This window comes from Melozone crissalis, unplaced genomic scaffold, assembly GCF_028551555.1.
Source record: "Melozone crissalis strain CALT ecotype California unplaced genomic scaffold, PUWL_Pcris_2 ptg000081l_1, whole genome shotgun sequence".
NCBI classification, from domain to species: Eukaryota; Metazoa; Chordata; class Aves; order Passeriformes; family Passerellidae; genus Melozone; species Melozone crissalis.
Window position 1 is genome coordinate 6273101 of NW_026535858.1, and position 15699 is coordinate 6288799.

Genomic DNA, 15699 nt, shown 5'->3' on the forward strand with positions numbered 1-15699 from the left:
GCCATGTAACACATTTATAGGCAGAGAAGTGAGGGTTAGGGTTAGGGCAGGGGGAAACACCCCAATGATCTCTCTCTTGGTCTTCTGTCAGCCCAGGGAGGTTTCACTCACAGTTTAGGATGCCAACAAAGCTTCTTACATAAACTACCCCTCCATCTCCTCCTCTGTCTGGAAATGAGGAAAATGAATGGTGAGCAATAAACCATATCTCTGCTCACAGGAAGGATGATCACAGCTTCCTTCCAGTGACTTTAATTAAGCCACTGTGGCTGGGCCAGTAAGTTCAGCTGCCTCAGCCAAGCAGCAGCACTTCTGCTCCTTGTAATTGTGAATTATCTCAGGAGCTGCAGCCCTGCACTCCGATTGCATCAGCTCTTGTGTGAAGTGCTGATGAGCTGGTTTCAGATAGGGACCCAGGACAGTCCCAGGGATTTCAGGGAGCTCTGCACAGGAACTTCCAGTGCTAAGGGAACAAACAGCCCCCGAGGCTGGAGGCTCTTGCGCCTCTCCTGCAGACCTTGTGCTCCTCTCCTGCTGGCAGTGGCCCTTTCCAGCCTTCCCTAAATCCAGGCACGCTGCTGGGACGGTGGAGGGGAAGGAGGAGAGGAGCATTGATCTGCTGTCTGAAGGGAACTCCAATCACCCCAGGGCAGCCACCTCTGCAGAGCTGAGGCCATGGAGACCCTGGAGGGATGTGCTGCTCACAGGCTGGTGCTGCTCAGTGCTTATGAGAGACCTGGGGATGGTCAGAGCAAGCCCAAGGACATTCCCAAGCTGGGGAAGTGACCAGAGCGCAGGAAGGAGGCAGGGCTGCCATTCAGGGCACCAGGAGGAGCAGTGGGCTGACAGGAGCAAAGTGATGGTCTGCTGGATGTGTCCCTTTAGTGGTGGGCAAAGCCTCTCCCTGTGCTTGCCATGGCATCCTCCATGGTGTTTTTTGGAGGGAAAGCATCCCTCACAGTCAAGCCACTGGGGAGGAGCCCACCAGCCCCCAAAGTGGGGCAGAAGCATGGGTGATGATCCAAGATTTATATTAGATTTCATGGTCCTTTTTGTTTTCTCAACCTTTTACAAGCTGTAAACTGTGAGCTCTGGATATACCAATGTTAGGATTCATTCTGACACTGCTATTTTCAATATTTACACAGCTACCCATCCTTCTTCTGCATTTCTGGATTTCTTTTTTGGCTTCAGAAACATCTTCCTGTGGCAAAGGGTCCTCCAGGGCAATTTCACTGCATGTAATAGGGTTTCATTTGCATTTGTTTTGAATTGTCTGCCCTTTAATTTTATTAAGTGTTGCTTTTTTTTTTTTCCAGTGCCATCAGGCAGGTAGAAGAGCAGAGCTTTCCTCTGGAGCTGTTGTTATTCCCTGGGCTTTCCCAAGGTGGGATGTGCACACACACACCACCAGCCCACAGAAGGGGAGGACAACCCACAAGGGGACACAGAATCACTCTGTTTGTAAACCTGACCATTGACTGGAGAGCAAATAGGCTGCTGCTAAAATAAAAAAAAAAAAAAAAAAAAGTGTCATCCTGAGGCATTCAGCAATGAGCTATGCAAGGCACAGCCTCAAACCACAGGAAGCCCTGATATCCCATGAAGTAATAAATATTTTTCTATAAATACCAGCGTTTTTATTGCCTCTTTCATCCAGAAAGAACCCTAGTTGGCTTTTATGCACTGCATACTCAATTTGGTAATTGCTTCTCGCCACTGAAGCACAAGATATTCCCAAAGATTCAGCAGTAGCAGAGGGATAATTGCTGGGACAAGCAGCTCCAGCAGGGGAGGGCTGTCCTGCTCCATCCTGCCTCTCTGGCCTTGGTAAGAGAAAACAGCGCCCAAAAATGGGGCTGCAGGAGAAACCACCTGCAAGCCTCAAAAAGGGAGACAAATACACATACAAATACAGGGTATACAGTTTTATTTAGTCTGTTTGCTCATGTGTGTGTTTAGTTGTGAATCAAGAAGAGAGGACGTGGAAAGCTTTGGAAAAATGTGCACCCTAAGGAAAGGGTACAGACCAGAAAAGGAGTGAGGTAACTGGATGCTGTTGCTTTCCTTTAGCTGCCGAAGACCCCAAAACCCTCTGGCAGAAGGAGAGCCAGAAACCAGCTCTGTCACAGCCCAGTTTGTTTTCCTAGGGAGCTGAAACACGGTGAGTGTGTCCCCTCTGCTCCCTCCTGTACGTCAGGCCTCCCTGAAACCCTGAGCTCACCACAAAACCTTTAAGTACAAGCACTTTTGTACAAGCTTTTCAGAGAGAGGAGAGAGCAGCCAGCCTTCAGGAGGAGGACACCCAGCTTTATCCAAGGCTGTGACCTTAAGCTGTTTTATCTGAGCAGATGCAAACTTATTTAAATAAGTTCTTAAATAAAACGGGAACAGGCGTAGCCTAAACTCCTGTAAACTACTTTTACATTAAAATCCCATCAGCTGGGCAGCCTTTTGAACCAGCCTGAACCTGGAGCAGGGGTGTGTGTGACTGGGAGGAGGAGGTTTGTCCTCACTGCAATGACATCCTGGTGCTCCCTGGGCTCCCTCGGGGCACGGCTGGCTGGATTTGCTGAAACCAGCTCATTCACATGGGCAGCTCTGTTAAAAATAGGCTAGAAACTGCTGTAAAATAGTTGATAATTGTTAAGCGTGTAGTGTTAGTTTGATTATGGTAAAAGGGGTTAAAATGGTAGTTATAAGAAATAGCTACTCAATGTATTACACACAAGGAAAGCGCATCACTGGAGAGAACTGTGATGGGCCAATCAAGTGCCTAAAACCTTCATGCAAATGAAGGATCCAAAAAGAAACCAATCCAAAGGGACAAAAAACAGGATAAAAAGGGGCATCTGACCCAGGGAAGCAGTGCTGCTCCACCTGGAACCTCGGGGACATGGCTGCTGAAGAAGTCCCAGCACCGGTGCTGCAGCATCCTTGACAGGAACACTCAGCCTGCAAGCCCCCGTACTTTAGACCTTCATTTTTATTATAATAAATGCTGAAATCACTGTAGTTGTGGAGTCTGTTCCCGTTTTTAACAGCTCTACCTGGCAGCAGGGCACTTGGGCAGGTTTTCAGCTCGCTGAGCAGGCAGGATGTAGAGAGCAGTAGCAATCAGCAGCGTGTTTAATTGCATCCTCCCTGTGGCTTGCAGAGGATGCATGAGTGTGTCTAAGGTTTGGGGCTTGAACAGCTGGCTTAAGCCAGACCCTCTCACCTCACAGGAGAGGCAATGCCAAGTCACCTCTCTGCTGCTTTTAACCTGGAACTGGAGCTCGGCCACAGCCCTGGCACTGAACCGCTCAGGGAGGAGGAACAAGCAAATATCACAGCCAGCAGCACACACCTGAGGTGAGGGCACAGCTTTCCATGTAGGCAGACACTGGCAGGGAGGGAACAGGAGCTGTGATGCAAAGGCAAGGCCTAGGACTGGAATTCAGGACAGGGAACCCTTCTGCTGTCCTCTGAGACCCAGCTGGAGTGCCGCAGGTGGGGGTGTGGAATGCAGCAGCAGTGAGACTTGGTGATTCTGCCATGCAGGTACTCTCAGCCCCAGCCACATGGTCCCCCTGTCCATGTTTGGCCAAGGCTCCAGGGCCACTTCAACCCTTCAAACTGGCTTGGGGTGCTGCCCGCCAGCTGGGGATCACCCGCACTGGCAGCTGGATTCTGCCCGGCCAATGCGCATCGATTGTGCTCTGCTTGAATCCCAAATATTTTTCTCCAGGGTTGAAAGCTCTTTGTGAGCATAATCTGCAAGTCCAAACAGAAGAAAAATCTCTGTTTGGTCTGAAGCTCAGAACTTGGCGTGGCTTGCAGGGGAAGATGCCAAGTACGCGAGGGCTGTTTGCTCTCCTTGCAACAGTCACGGCTGCTCCTCGGCTCTGCTAAGGCACATCTGGCTGTCATCTCTGCACATCTGTATCCTGTGATTTACACAGTTCTCTCCCACTGCTTTATGTGGTTTTGCACTGTGGAAGGAACAAAAGCACATCTTCCTGCCCCTCTGAGAGCCAGCTCTGTGGGAACCTTCCAGGGGCCTCTCTCCAGAGTATCCGTGGCCCTCCGTGGAGAAAGCTCTGCGTGGCACCAAGCGTGGCACAGGTGCCACAAAGCAAACCCTGTAACCCTCATCAGCATGCTAGGCATGTCTGGTCTTTAGCAGGCTTTTTTTTGTGCAGAAGACTCCTGTAGAAGGTAAATATAGAGTGTTTCTTTCAGAAGAGTAACATCCACCACGGTTCCCTTCCTTCTGTTTCTTCCTGCAGACGGAGCCGCTCAAAGCCTGCTCCACCCACACACCAGTTTAATAGTGGGAGAGAAGAGGGAATTCTCCTGTCCTCTGCTCCCCAGAAATGCACATGCTTCAGGAGCTAGTACTCACTACACTAGAAAGGCATTCTTGTGATTCTGAGTGGGAGATTTGTTCCTGAGCTTCTCAAGACAGTGAGCTCTCACCTGGTATTTACAAGCAGCCCTGCAAAGGGACCAGAGGAAGCTTTCGATGGAGGCATGAGTAATGATTTTGCAGTGACTCTCAGGGTCACATTTTCAAGAAGTTTTAGACTACAAAGAGACATTTAAATGTAAAGGGAGTACTTTGGGAGCACTGTCACGGTGCTCTGTGGTGTCAGCAATGGGGCTTTCACCCCCAAGCCTCTCTCACCCATGACTGCTTTCCCATGGCATCAATTGGTGACAGTCAGGATCTCTTTCCTCATCTGGAGTGACTTGCTGTAGTGTTTGACAGTGCTGCAGGTTTCAGAGCTGTTTACCATGGGATAAAACCTGCCCTGCCAGGGGGAAGGGAGTGTATCCTACCCGGAAAAAACAAAAACCAAAACAAAACCCTTCTTCCATAGTTACATCCTAGGCCAGCTCTCAACTCCCTTTACTGTCTGGGTGGGAGCTGGCTCTGCCTACACTGGGCCAACAGAGACACCTGTGTTGTTAAAGTTGTGTGTAGGAGCATAAGCAGTGAATGTGTAAGAGTAGAGTTGGAAACTGACATCCTGGTCAAGTTCAGAACTGGCAGAAACCCTGTCAGGAGAGGGTGGGTGCATGTAAATTTTTGCTGCCCCAGAATGAGAGTGTCTTCATTGAGAAAGGTTGGTAACTGACCAGAGCTACTGACAGTGATGTTTACTTTCATTTCACTCTGTGTACAGCATGCCATGGCATTTCTTGGGGAACAGACAGATCTTGGTAACAGATGTATTTGTTCTGTTGTCCTATTCATCTCAGATGAAGGTGGCATTCCAGACAAAAAAGGTCGTTTGCTTGTGAAACTCCAGGGCCCTGGATAATGGTGTGTCTCCACAAGTGTGGGCCCTGCAGGGGCAGCTGTTCCCTGGTGTGTGCACAGTACTCCGGGCTCAGCACAGCCTCTAGGCGTTTGTGTCAATGTTCCAGCAGCAATTACGACATTACAAGAAAGGGGCGAAGAAAGGTTCTGGCTGGTCCAGGTTTCTCGAGCACGGCAGCCCCAGCAGAGGAGGGCTGGGGTGGCTGTGCGTGGGCTGTCCGGATGGCACAGCTCTCCAGAGGTGTGTGAGAGGGGTGCCAGGGTGCCCAGTAGAATGATGAGAGGCAAGAGGGCTCACATAGGACCGGGATGAAGGGCAGGTGGCTGCTCACCTGGCAAAAAGTTGAGGGCAGAGTGTGAGAAACGGGAAAAAATCCCCAGCCACCCGCAATGAGAAACCTCCCGGCTGTCTGAAAGGCGCAGGGGTGGCAGCGAGGGCCGTGCCCGGGGTCACAGGTGAGGGGTCACGATGCGCTGGGGCTTTTCTGTGTCCCACACAGCACAGGCCGTAGCCCAGGCGGCGATGCCGCGCGGTCCCGAATGGTGGCGGGAGGTGCGATGGGTGCGATGGAGCGACGCCGAGCGCAGGCGATGCCCAGCCAGCCCCAGCCAGGCAGGCGGGCAGCCGGCAGCGGGCACCGCGCCGCCGTCGTGCCCGCTCCGAGCGCTGCCCGAGGAGGGGCCGAGCCCTGCCGACCCCGCCGCCGCCGTGCGGCCCCCGCCCCGTCCCGCCCGCGGTGGGCGGGCGGAGGCGGCGCTGCGGCGCCCGGCGGGGCTCGGCGCGGCGCGGGGAGCGGTCGGAGCGCAGCGGAGCGGCCGCGATGGGCGCCCCGGGCACGGCGGCGGAGCGGCGACGGCGGCGGCTGCTGCGGGGGCAGCGCTGTGCGCTCTGCTCGCTGGCCCTGCTGGCCCTGCTGCCCCTGCTGCTGGCCGGCTGCGCGGCCGGGCGCGGCGGTGAGTGCGGGGCCGCGGCGGGGGGCAGCGGCCGGGCCAGCCCAGCCCGGCTGCGGGGAGGAGGGCGGCGCCGCGGGGGCCGGGGCTCCCTCCCTCACGGGGTCCGCGCTGGCCGGGGCTCCCTCATGGGATCCGCGCCGGGGCTCCCTCACGGGGTCCGCGCCGGGGCCCTCCCGAGCCGCGGTGTTGCGCGCCGGAGGCGGCCGCCGGAGCAGCGTGAAACTTGGCGGAGCTCGGCGTGTGGAGCGCGGCCCGCCTGCCCCGGGGGTCCCGGCGGGCACCGAGTGCCCGGAGCTCTCCTGTGGAGCCCCGGGGTTCGGGGGTGCCCTGCCCGCCGCGCTTGGGCTGCGCGGGGGGCGGTGGGAAGCGGTTCGCGTTGTTGCTCTGTGGAGCCGCGAATGTAAGCAGAAATTAGGCAAGGCTTATTTGCCTTTAAGGAAAGAAGAGCGTACGCCTCCGTGACTCGAATTTGCTTTTTGAATAAACAGACGTGTCTGAAGGGTTTCACGGTGTCCAGCATGGTGTGAGGAATGCTCTGATGTTCAGGGAAGAGCACAAACACCAGCTACGGCTTGAACGCAGTGTTTCTTGTGGAGTGTTACGATGTTGGGATGTGTTTTTAAGATTCGGGACTTTTATGCCCTCAATTTAATCGAATTGTCTTTTTTTTTTTTTCACATGTCTTCTAAAACTTATGCTTTTTCTTACAAACGTGGTGGTTGCTTCCAAGAAGTAAGGCCACGAAAAACATGACCGTCGTTGTAAGTAAACAGGAGTTTATGTATGTACTGAGGTGTATTCAGGTCTGCCAGCACGGAAGATGCAGATGTGTGACACCAATATCCATCCTTGCTTTACCTAAACTTCAAAGGCTGCTGGTGAGAAGGGCTGTGGTGCTGGGGCCACACCTGTGCCCTCTTCAGCAGGAAGATGGAGAGTGCACTCCTCTCTCTTAAGTGCAGTGCTCCTTCCCATCCTGTGATTTGGGGTCCCTGCATGTGCAGAAGGATCTCCCTCTGCTGTAGAGGCTGGTGCCACAGGTGCCTTTGTGCTCTGCCTGAGCTGCCCGAGTGTTCCCCAGCTGGTGCAGCAGACTTGTGTCAGGGCTCTGGCTGCTTTCCTTCAGTTTGGGAGCCTGATCAGAGTTTGCTCAAAGTTAATCCGAGAGGTGAGGAATGGCATTTGTCACGCAGAGCCAGGAGTGACAGGGAGAAGAATCATGTCACAGGGGGAAATTTACCACAGCATCCACTGCATCTGCTGATGCTGCACGGGCCCAAAGTGAGTGGGCTCTTGGGGAGCCTCAGATACAGCCTGATGCTCTCCAGCATTTGTGTTGTGTTCAGGAGGTGGAAAGATGTATTTCTGTGTAGTTGTTTCAGTATTTTTCCCACATAAAAACAGCATTTAGGATCCACAGCATCAACTTTTGTGGTGCTTTTGTGTCGACTGGCATCTCTCTCTCTGCTGCCCTGGCAGGAGGCTCTGGGGTGTTTTCACTGTGTGCTGTTCGGAGTGCACATGGCATAAGCAGCTCCCAACATCCCCGGTGCCAGAGGGACCGATGGCAGTGTGAGGTTGGGCACAGGCTTGCCCGGGGTGCTGCAGTGACTGCTGCTCCTGGAGAGCCTTGGTGTCGAGGTGTGATCCAGCTCAGAAACCTAGGCTTGAATCACCTCTTTGAATGATGCACGCTCGTTTAGAGTGCTGCAGCTTTTCTTTGTCAGTCCCCTTCCCCTCAGGCACCGTTTCAGCCGTGGCCTGGATGTGGAGGAGCCAGGCTTTTGGAATCACTGCAGACGTGTGTGTGTGTGTGTGTGTGTGTGTGTGTGTGTGTGTGTGTGTGTGCGTGCAGAGGGTGTTGGGTGCCAGAGCCTCCTTGTGAGGTGTGTGTGCTGGCACGTCTCCACAGGAAACAGGCAAGAGGCAGGTAACCACAGCAGTGCTCCATCTGGAGCAGGCAGCTCTAGGGGACAGGCCATGAGCTCTGGGATTCTGCCCTGGTAGCTCCCCCTGCTTTTCTGAGGGCCTTAATCAAATCTCTCCATGTCTCGTTTGGCTGGGTCTCGAAAATAAGGCTACTTTGTGAAGTGAGTTTGAGATCTGCTGTTGCTAAATGATGTGTAATAACAAAAGTGTTAAAACATTATAGTGTTCTGTGAGGGTCATTCCAATGATCTCTCTATCCCACAAGGGACAAGCGTTTGGAAATAGATATGGTGCTAAGAAGAAATCCAAGTTCACAGTTTGTCTGGGCAGTGATCATGCAGCTGGGGTGCCCCTTTCTCACTTGCTGGCAGTGTAAGTCTGTGGTTGTGCTCTGGCATTAAGGAGGTCACACTGGTAACTGAGAGGTGTAAGTGAGACCAAACACAGCCCTGCAGACCCCAGATCCAGCTGCCAACCTCTGGCTGCCCGACTGCCACCCGTGCAGAAAGGGTTGAACAAAGTGTGAAGTTTGGTTTATTTTTTTTCCCTCTTTATCCCCCCCATCAGTGTGACTCGAGTTCTCTGTTCTAAAGAGAGGGAGGAGTGAAGACTTCATTATATGAGACTGCCTTCTAAATTGTAATGATTCAGGTTTTTCAAGGGAGGCTTCTGAGTCAGGCCTCTTACCAGTTTGCAGTCACGGACAGCAGAAATAGCAGGGGCATCAGTCAGTGGGATTCTTCTCCTCTCCTTTGTGTCTGTGTCTTTGGCAGGATGGTGAGGAAAAGCTGGGTCTGATTCTGCAGCCCTTACTCATGGGGATGGGCACATCCAAGCACTTGGAGTGGCCTGTGTGATTCAAGTGTGGAAGATTCAGGTTTTTTTTAAGTCTTGTTTTAACTTGATGGGACTGAAGTGTTCAGCATGGTGGAGCAGGGCCCGCCAGATGCGTTTTGACTGGCTCTGGGACTTACCCTAAAAACGAAGCTCAGGCTGTTTTTCACAGGGCTGGTATTCGCCTGCTCCTTGTGGGCTGTGGGGTGTTGAAAGCATCCATGTCATGAGAGCACACTCTTAGAAAGCCTCTGAGCAATCCTGGGTGGTGTGATGAGAGATGGGGAGCAAAGATCCCGGGGCACGTCCGCCTTCCACCCCTGAGCTGGTTGGAGGAGCTGCAATGAGCCACGTAGGCTGCTTGCTCCTGACCGCTTTGTCACGGGCTCTGCCTCAAAGGGCTTTTCCTTACAGATCTCCTTCCTGCCCAAATAACACAGAAGAACCTTGGTGGGACAGATCCCGCTCCTCTAGCTGAGAGTTCAAGTGAAAACTCCCTGATTGGAGTGTTTTGGTTTGTGCGAACCGAGAAACCCAAACCGAACTTTGGAGGTCACGCAATGAAAGCACACAAGCAGTTGTTTTCCTCACTTCTTCAGCGGAACGTAATCCTAGCTTCAGCCTGAGTAATCCTAGCCCAGATGTATTGCTGTAATCGTTGGACCCCTGGATATGGGAATTTACCCTCACAAACTCGGGAGAGGCATCAGGCCAGAGCGTGGTATGTGACCTCTTTGGCAGGGAGCGTGTTTGGCCTTGCAGGAAATGACTTGTTCATTTATTTAGTACTTGTTCAAGGTCCTGCACCCACAGCTGACTGAGACTGAGCCCTTGTGTCGAGCAGCAGGGATGGGACGTGTGGTGCTGCTTGCAGGGCTGAGGGGACCTGACCAGAACAGCTTGAGGTGCTGGCAGAGCAGGGCTTGCACACCTGGCTGTGGCTGAAGGACTGCCTTCACAACTCCCATATTTCAGAGTCTGGGTGCAGCCCGCTTCATTGAAGTGCTGAGGGAGTGCCAGGCTGCATGCCAGGGCTGAGGTGGACCCTGGCACAGCACCTGAAACCGCAGGGTGGTGGTGCTTGGGATGCTCAGGAGCTCTGGCAGCAGGGTGTGAGGGCAGAGGGCTGTTGGCTGCCCCAGCTGCTCAACAGCACGGAGAACACCAGGCTGGCAGAGGGTGAGTTGCAGAAGGATTCAGCAGCTGATGTTCCCTTGGCTTGTGCTGCACACCTGCCTGTGCTGATGGAGCTGTGTGGGCTCAGTCCTGCCCTGTCCATGGCTTTTGGCTGCTCCTTGCTCTCGGTGCCTCTTGCATGGGCTCTGGCATGGTGGTGGCCCTTAGCTGAGCCTTTCCAGCGGGCTAACCCAGCAGAAAACCAGGATAAATAAGGAGGTTTATTGCCAAATCAGCACGCTGAGATGACTTGGTGAGGGGCATTAACAGAGAGCCCTTGGGTGGTGGCTGTGCTCAGAACAGCAGAGCTCATGAGGAGGGCTGGGCATGCTTGGTTGGTTCTGTCCCAGCCCTTTCCCAGTATTTCCTTCCTGCTGCTAATCTTCAGTAGCCCATAATTAGAAAAGGCAGGGTGATCACACTGTCCATTTTTGGTCAGAGATGCTCAAAAGACTCGGCTGAACCTGTCATATATTCATGTAGCAGGTATTTGTGCCTGCATCCTCTTGGGAGGATACAGACATTAAAAAAAGTCTGTGCTGGTATGGGACAGGGTCATTTAGGAGATCAGCATCCAGCCCTGCAGTTGGAAACTCCCCTCACCCTGGATTTGATCTCCTTCTAGGTGTTAGCCTGTCTGTTTTGTCTCTATTCTTTAAATTGATGGCAACTCTCTGGTAGTTAGGAAGATCATTGGATTTTTTTCTGGTTTCTGTTCCTTTGGAGTGGTTTAAGTTACCCCTTCTGGACTTCTGTTGACAAGCATAGATAATTTAGTAAAGCCTTAATTTCATAAAGCCTTCTCTAATACTAAAAGCTGAAGAAAACAGCCAGGTCTTGTGAAACCTGAGCCTGAAAATGTCAGAATTTTGTGGTTTGGAATGGAAACCACATGAAGTTGACAGGAGTGCAGGGTCTGAGGGATGCATCTTGGTGATGGGAGCTGTGCTGTGCTCTCTCTCCCAACTCCTTTCACAGCCAACAGTTGAGCTACAGCAGCTCATTTTTAAAAACAAATTTAGAGAGTTTAAAGCTTTTAGTCTTTCTCTAGCCATGCCTTCCTTGCCCTTCTCTAGAGCAGTCTTTAGGCTTTGGAGAGCACTGGGGAGGTTCAAAAGCTTTGTTCTGCTCTGGGTTTTATCAGCAGGAGCCAAGTCAGACCCATGCCAAAAGCCACTGGTAACCTCATCCTAATTTTTTTTCCGCTGCTGTGGCTTCCTGGGCAGGATTGGTCAGGCATGCCCAGGTGTGGGCAGCGTGTTCCAGGCCCTTCCATGCTAATCATCCCTTCCTGCAGACACGCTCTCAGGTGAGCAGGGCTGCACGGTGAGTAAATCCTTGGGGCTGCTCGGCATTACTCACAGCATCAAAGGGAAACAAGGTGGTAAATGAGTGTAATTTGCAGCTCGTGAATGGGTTCTTGGCTGACCCTACAGGGATGCAGGTGTTCTGCCTCTCCTCCCTGTGGGATCCTTGCTGGACTGGCAGACTCCTGCTGCCCTGGGCAGCCTGTCCTTGTTACTTACTGCCAAGGGCATCTGGATGGGGAATTTGCAGTGAGCTGGAGATCCCTTGGGGTTGGATCCCTCTGTCTTGTCCCATGTCAAGGTTCACATTCCCTTTCCTTGCATCACCTCCTGCAGGAGGTCAGGTCTCCACAGCAGTCAGCAAAGGATTGTTCAGGTGAGAATGAGCCCTGATTTTGTCACCTTGGGGTCCATAGCAGGGGAGCTGCTAGGACAGCGAGGTGGCCATGGGATGAGCCTGCTGTGCCCAGGAATTTGGGAGGGTGTTGAGGCCTCCATCACTTTTGGGAGGATATTGTGGTTCCATCACTGATTTAGGAGACAGCTGAATCAGAGGACCAGCTGTACCTGTGTGAGACAGGAAATAGGTGCAGTCCCTGTGTCTGTACTGTTGCATGGCTGGATTTCAGCTTCATGCTCAGATTTAAAAATAAAGTGGGCACAATCTCTAGATGCTGAGCTTTTCTTTAGAAGCAGGCTGAGAAGACTTTGGAAATAACAGGATTTCTCTGTGGGCTTGATTGTTGGAGGGAAAAGAAGGGAAGGGAGTGGGACAGGATGTTGCATCCAGCAGAAAGCGCTGGACTCCAGGCCAGAATAAAGAGTGAAGCTTGAGGTGAACTGGAGATGTTTAAACTGGGTTTTTCTTGCTGTCTTTCCTTTTGGTTTGTTTGTTTGTTTGTGGGTTTTTATTTTATTTTCCTTTTTAGGTTTGATGTTTTCCTTTTGTGGGGTGGGGTTGGTTTTTTTTTTTTGTATTCCTGGGATTAGGAGCATTGTACCAAGGACTCTGGGGAAAGGTTTTGGGCCTTGTTCTTCTGGAAGAAGGGAAGCATTGAAGAGGAGTCCAGATGTGGTGTCCAGGGAGAAAGCTGTGTGAGACAGGACTTGCTGGGACTTTATTTGCCTTTTATGGACTCTTTTGGCTAACATGGAATGTCATTTGCCTATAAGCCTTGCCTGTGGGAAGCAGATGGTCCCCAGGTCCTGGCTGGGACCTGGGAATGGCCTGGAGGAGAGGAGGGGAGCAGGGTGTGTCTCCAGCTGTGGATTGTGCCCCACATTCTCCTCTTGCTCAGCTCTGCAAGGCCAGGGCACAGGTCGTGTGTTGGTGGATGTGAGTGTGTGTTGGCAAGGGGAAATACCTTCTTTTAGTAGGGGAAAAACCCTCTGGTGCACAAAGGAGTGTCAGATAGGGTTTGGAGGCATGGGTTTGGTTGTTCTGGGACATTCCTGTGCTGTGTAAAGTGCTGGGATGCACAGCCTGGCCTGAGCTCGCTGCTCCTCCGATGGTGTGTGCAGAGCTCAGCTCAGGGCTGGGTTTGTGTCCACAGGCAGTCAGGATCAGGGTGTGATCCTGATGCAGTGTGTCAAATGCTGGGGTCCAGTTCAGGTGGTTACCCCAGCCCTTCCTCACTCTGGCCATTCCTCAGCCCCCAATCCTGCCGGGGGAAATGGGAGCAAGCGTGTCTGCAGACTGCGAGGGAGGGAAACTGAGGCACGAGAGAATCTGTGGGGTTCTCCAGGCTTGGGAGTGACAGGTACCCAGGTGGAGCTCTGGTCCCCAAGTGTGTTCTGCCCTGTCCCTGTGGATTAGCCCTGGGAAGTGTGCCTGTCCCCGTGGTGGCTCAGGGATTGCAGAGCCCAGCAGCAGGCATCACCTATCCAGGGAGAACTGCAAACAGATTTTAATGGTTTGATTGGGAGACAGCTTGCTGAAGTCCAGGAGAAGAATCTTTTTGATATGCAAGCCAAAAACATGCTAACTGAGCTACAAACAACTGAAGGGTCTGCTATTAAAATCATCCTTATTCAGAGATAGACTCAACTGCTTTTTTTTCCCTAAGATGGCCAGAACATCCTGTAACATAAAGCAGGAGGAGAAACGAGCCTTACATGGACATTCCTTTTTCCTCTGACAAGAGCCTACCCTCCAATTCTCAGTGCACATATGCATGGTGGTTGATTTGTGTGTTGTTGAGAGGATGGGGCAGAAAGAATCTCTTGTAAATGATTGTAGCGGTTCACTTCAGGGGAACCTGGTCCCAGCCATGCGCAACTTGTTGTCCAGCAGGTTCCATCCATCAGCTGTGCTCACCCCAAGGTGCTGCTGGCCCTGTGCTCCAGCTGGGACAGCAGTGGCATGGCAGGAGAGGCAGGCAGCACTTAAAAACACCCTCAAGTTAGTGAACTTTGCTGCTGGCTGTTGACAGAGTAAAACAAATTGAGTTTTGTGTTCTTTGGATTTGTTCTTGCGCTAAATCGGAGGAGGCAGCAAATGAAGCTTGTTCAGAAGTGGAGGAGTTGTCCAAGAAAGTAACTGAGTAATGAGTAATGTAAAAGCCTCTTGAATGAAGAAATGATCCAAAGGGAGATTGCAGGGTGCCTGTCTCCATAGCAGAAGCATCTTTGTGGTGTTGCTCCCACAGGTCCATCCATCCTTCTGGTGTCCGTGGAGCTGAGTTCCAGGTGGGGCCTCACACAGCAATATTTCTAAAGCTTTGATCATAAGGCTATTTAAAAAAAAAATCCCCAAAAACCAAACCAGGCTTTTTGTTTCATTTTATGAAAACCACGTAGTGTCCAAGGGAAGCATGAGTTCTCTTCTTGCCCCCACTTGGTGCCCCTGAGACACAGGGGTGGCAGAGCTGCTCAGGAGAGGGAGGCTGAGGAGCCAGGGCTCTGGGGCTGGCATCTCAAATTGTTTAAATTGCCTCTGGTGGCACAGTGCCAGCTGACACCAGCTGAGAATCTGGACAGAACAACTTGTCCAAGGTCATCTCACGGGCTAAGAGCAGAGCAGTGAATTAAACCTGGGTCTGCAGTGTCTCACTTCAGGGTAAATAAAGAATAAAGAGCTTCTTGGAGGGTCTACCTGGCTTAGAGCCTTATAAAGAAAGGACAGCCTCAAACACTTGATTCTGGTATGATGTGGAGCACTATCCTTTTGTTCCAGGACCTCTGGTTAAAACAATTTTTTTTTTTCCTCTCTGTAGTGTTATTTATTTCCTTAACACACTTTGTAGCATTCCAGGCTGGCTTCATTTCTCAGAGGAGGGCAGGGTGCTGCTCGGGACTGGTACCTGCTGCCTTTGTGCCTGTCTTTTCCAGCAGGTAGGGAACATTCCCAGGTGGAAGAAGTAAGAGTGCAGGTGCCAGTTTGGGCAGGGATTGCATCCACATTATTTGCTTTTAGGGGCATTTTAGGGATGTGCTAAGGAGCCTCTACAAGCTTCAGCCAAGCCTTAGACAGATCTCCCTTGGAAGCCTTCAGCAGCTTTGTGCTCCTGAGCCACCCTGATAAGGACCAGTGCAAAAATCTGCAGGGATAGTTTTTGATAGTTCTCTGTATTGATCTGTGGTGATTTATGAGGAGATTCCTGGATGTGTCCAGAGAGGCTTTCCCTTTTTCCCCGGTCCCTTTTTCCCCGGTCCCTTTCCCTCATCCCTTTCCTTTCTTCCCTGACTACCAGATTTATTTCTAGATATGCTTGCTTACTCCTAATAAATATAAGAAAGAGATGTCCTGAGGCTTATAGATATATTTGTCTGTAATTAAGGTAGGATTAATTGCTTAAAATTGTGTAGAAGGGCCTGTTATGAGATCAGCAGATAGGAGCAAGGGATAAAGTGCATAATGAATACCATTATGTTATAAATAATGGACAGAGCCAGTGTACTGGCATCCCCGAAAGGTAATAGCTCTTTCAATATTTAATGGAGTGGCTACCTGAGGGAAAACACTCTCTGTCACTAAGGTGATTTTCAGCTTGGCTTGGGGACACACAGGTGGCTCTGAAGGAGGGCAATGATTTTTTTGTGTGGGGGGCACTGTTTGTGGTGACAGAGGGGTGTGGAGCCAGGCTTTCCATGAGGATGCTCGGTGGGGTGGGTGCTCCCTCCTGCTCTCAGAGCCACCAGATCCATTGCTGGCCAGTGGCAGGGACCAGGACCACAGGCAAAACCTGCGCC

The 15699-nt window shown here is 51.9% G+C and overlaps 1 protein-coding gene across 2 annotated transcripts in view; it reads left to right on the forward strand.

Moving 5' to 3' along the window:
• Positions 1-6186: 6186 nt before the first annotated feature.
• The window catches only part of SLC24A3 (solute carrier family 24 member 3), a 105921-nt gene continuing 96408 nt past the window's right edge, over positions 6187-15699 (forward strand). For both annotated transcript variants that reach the window (XM_054290526.1, XM_054290527.1), the window contains exon 1: positions 6187-6262. The gene's annotated coding sequence lies outside the window, so the exon portion shown is untranslated. The remainder of the gene's footprint in view (positions 6263-15699) is intronic.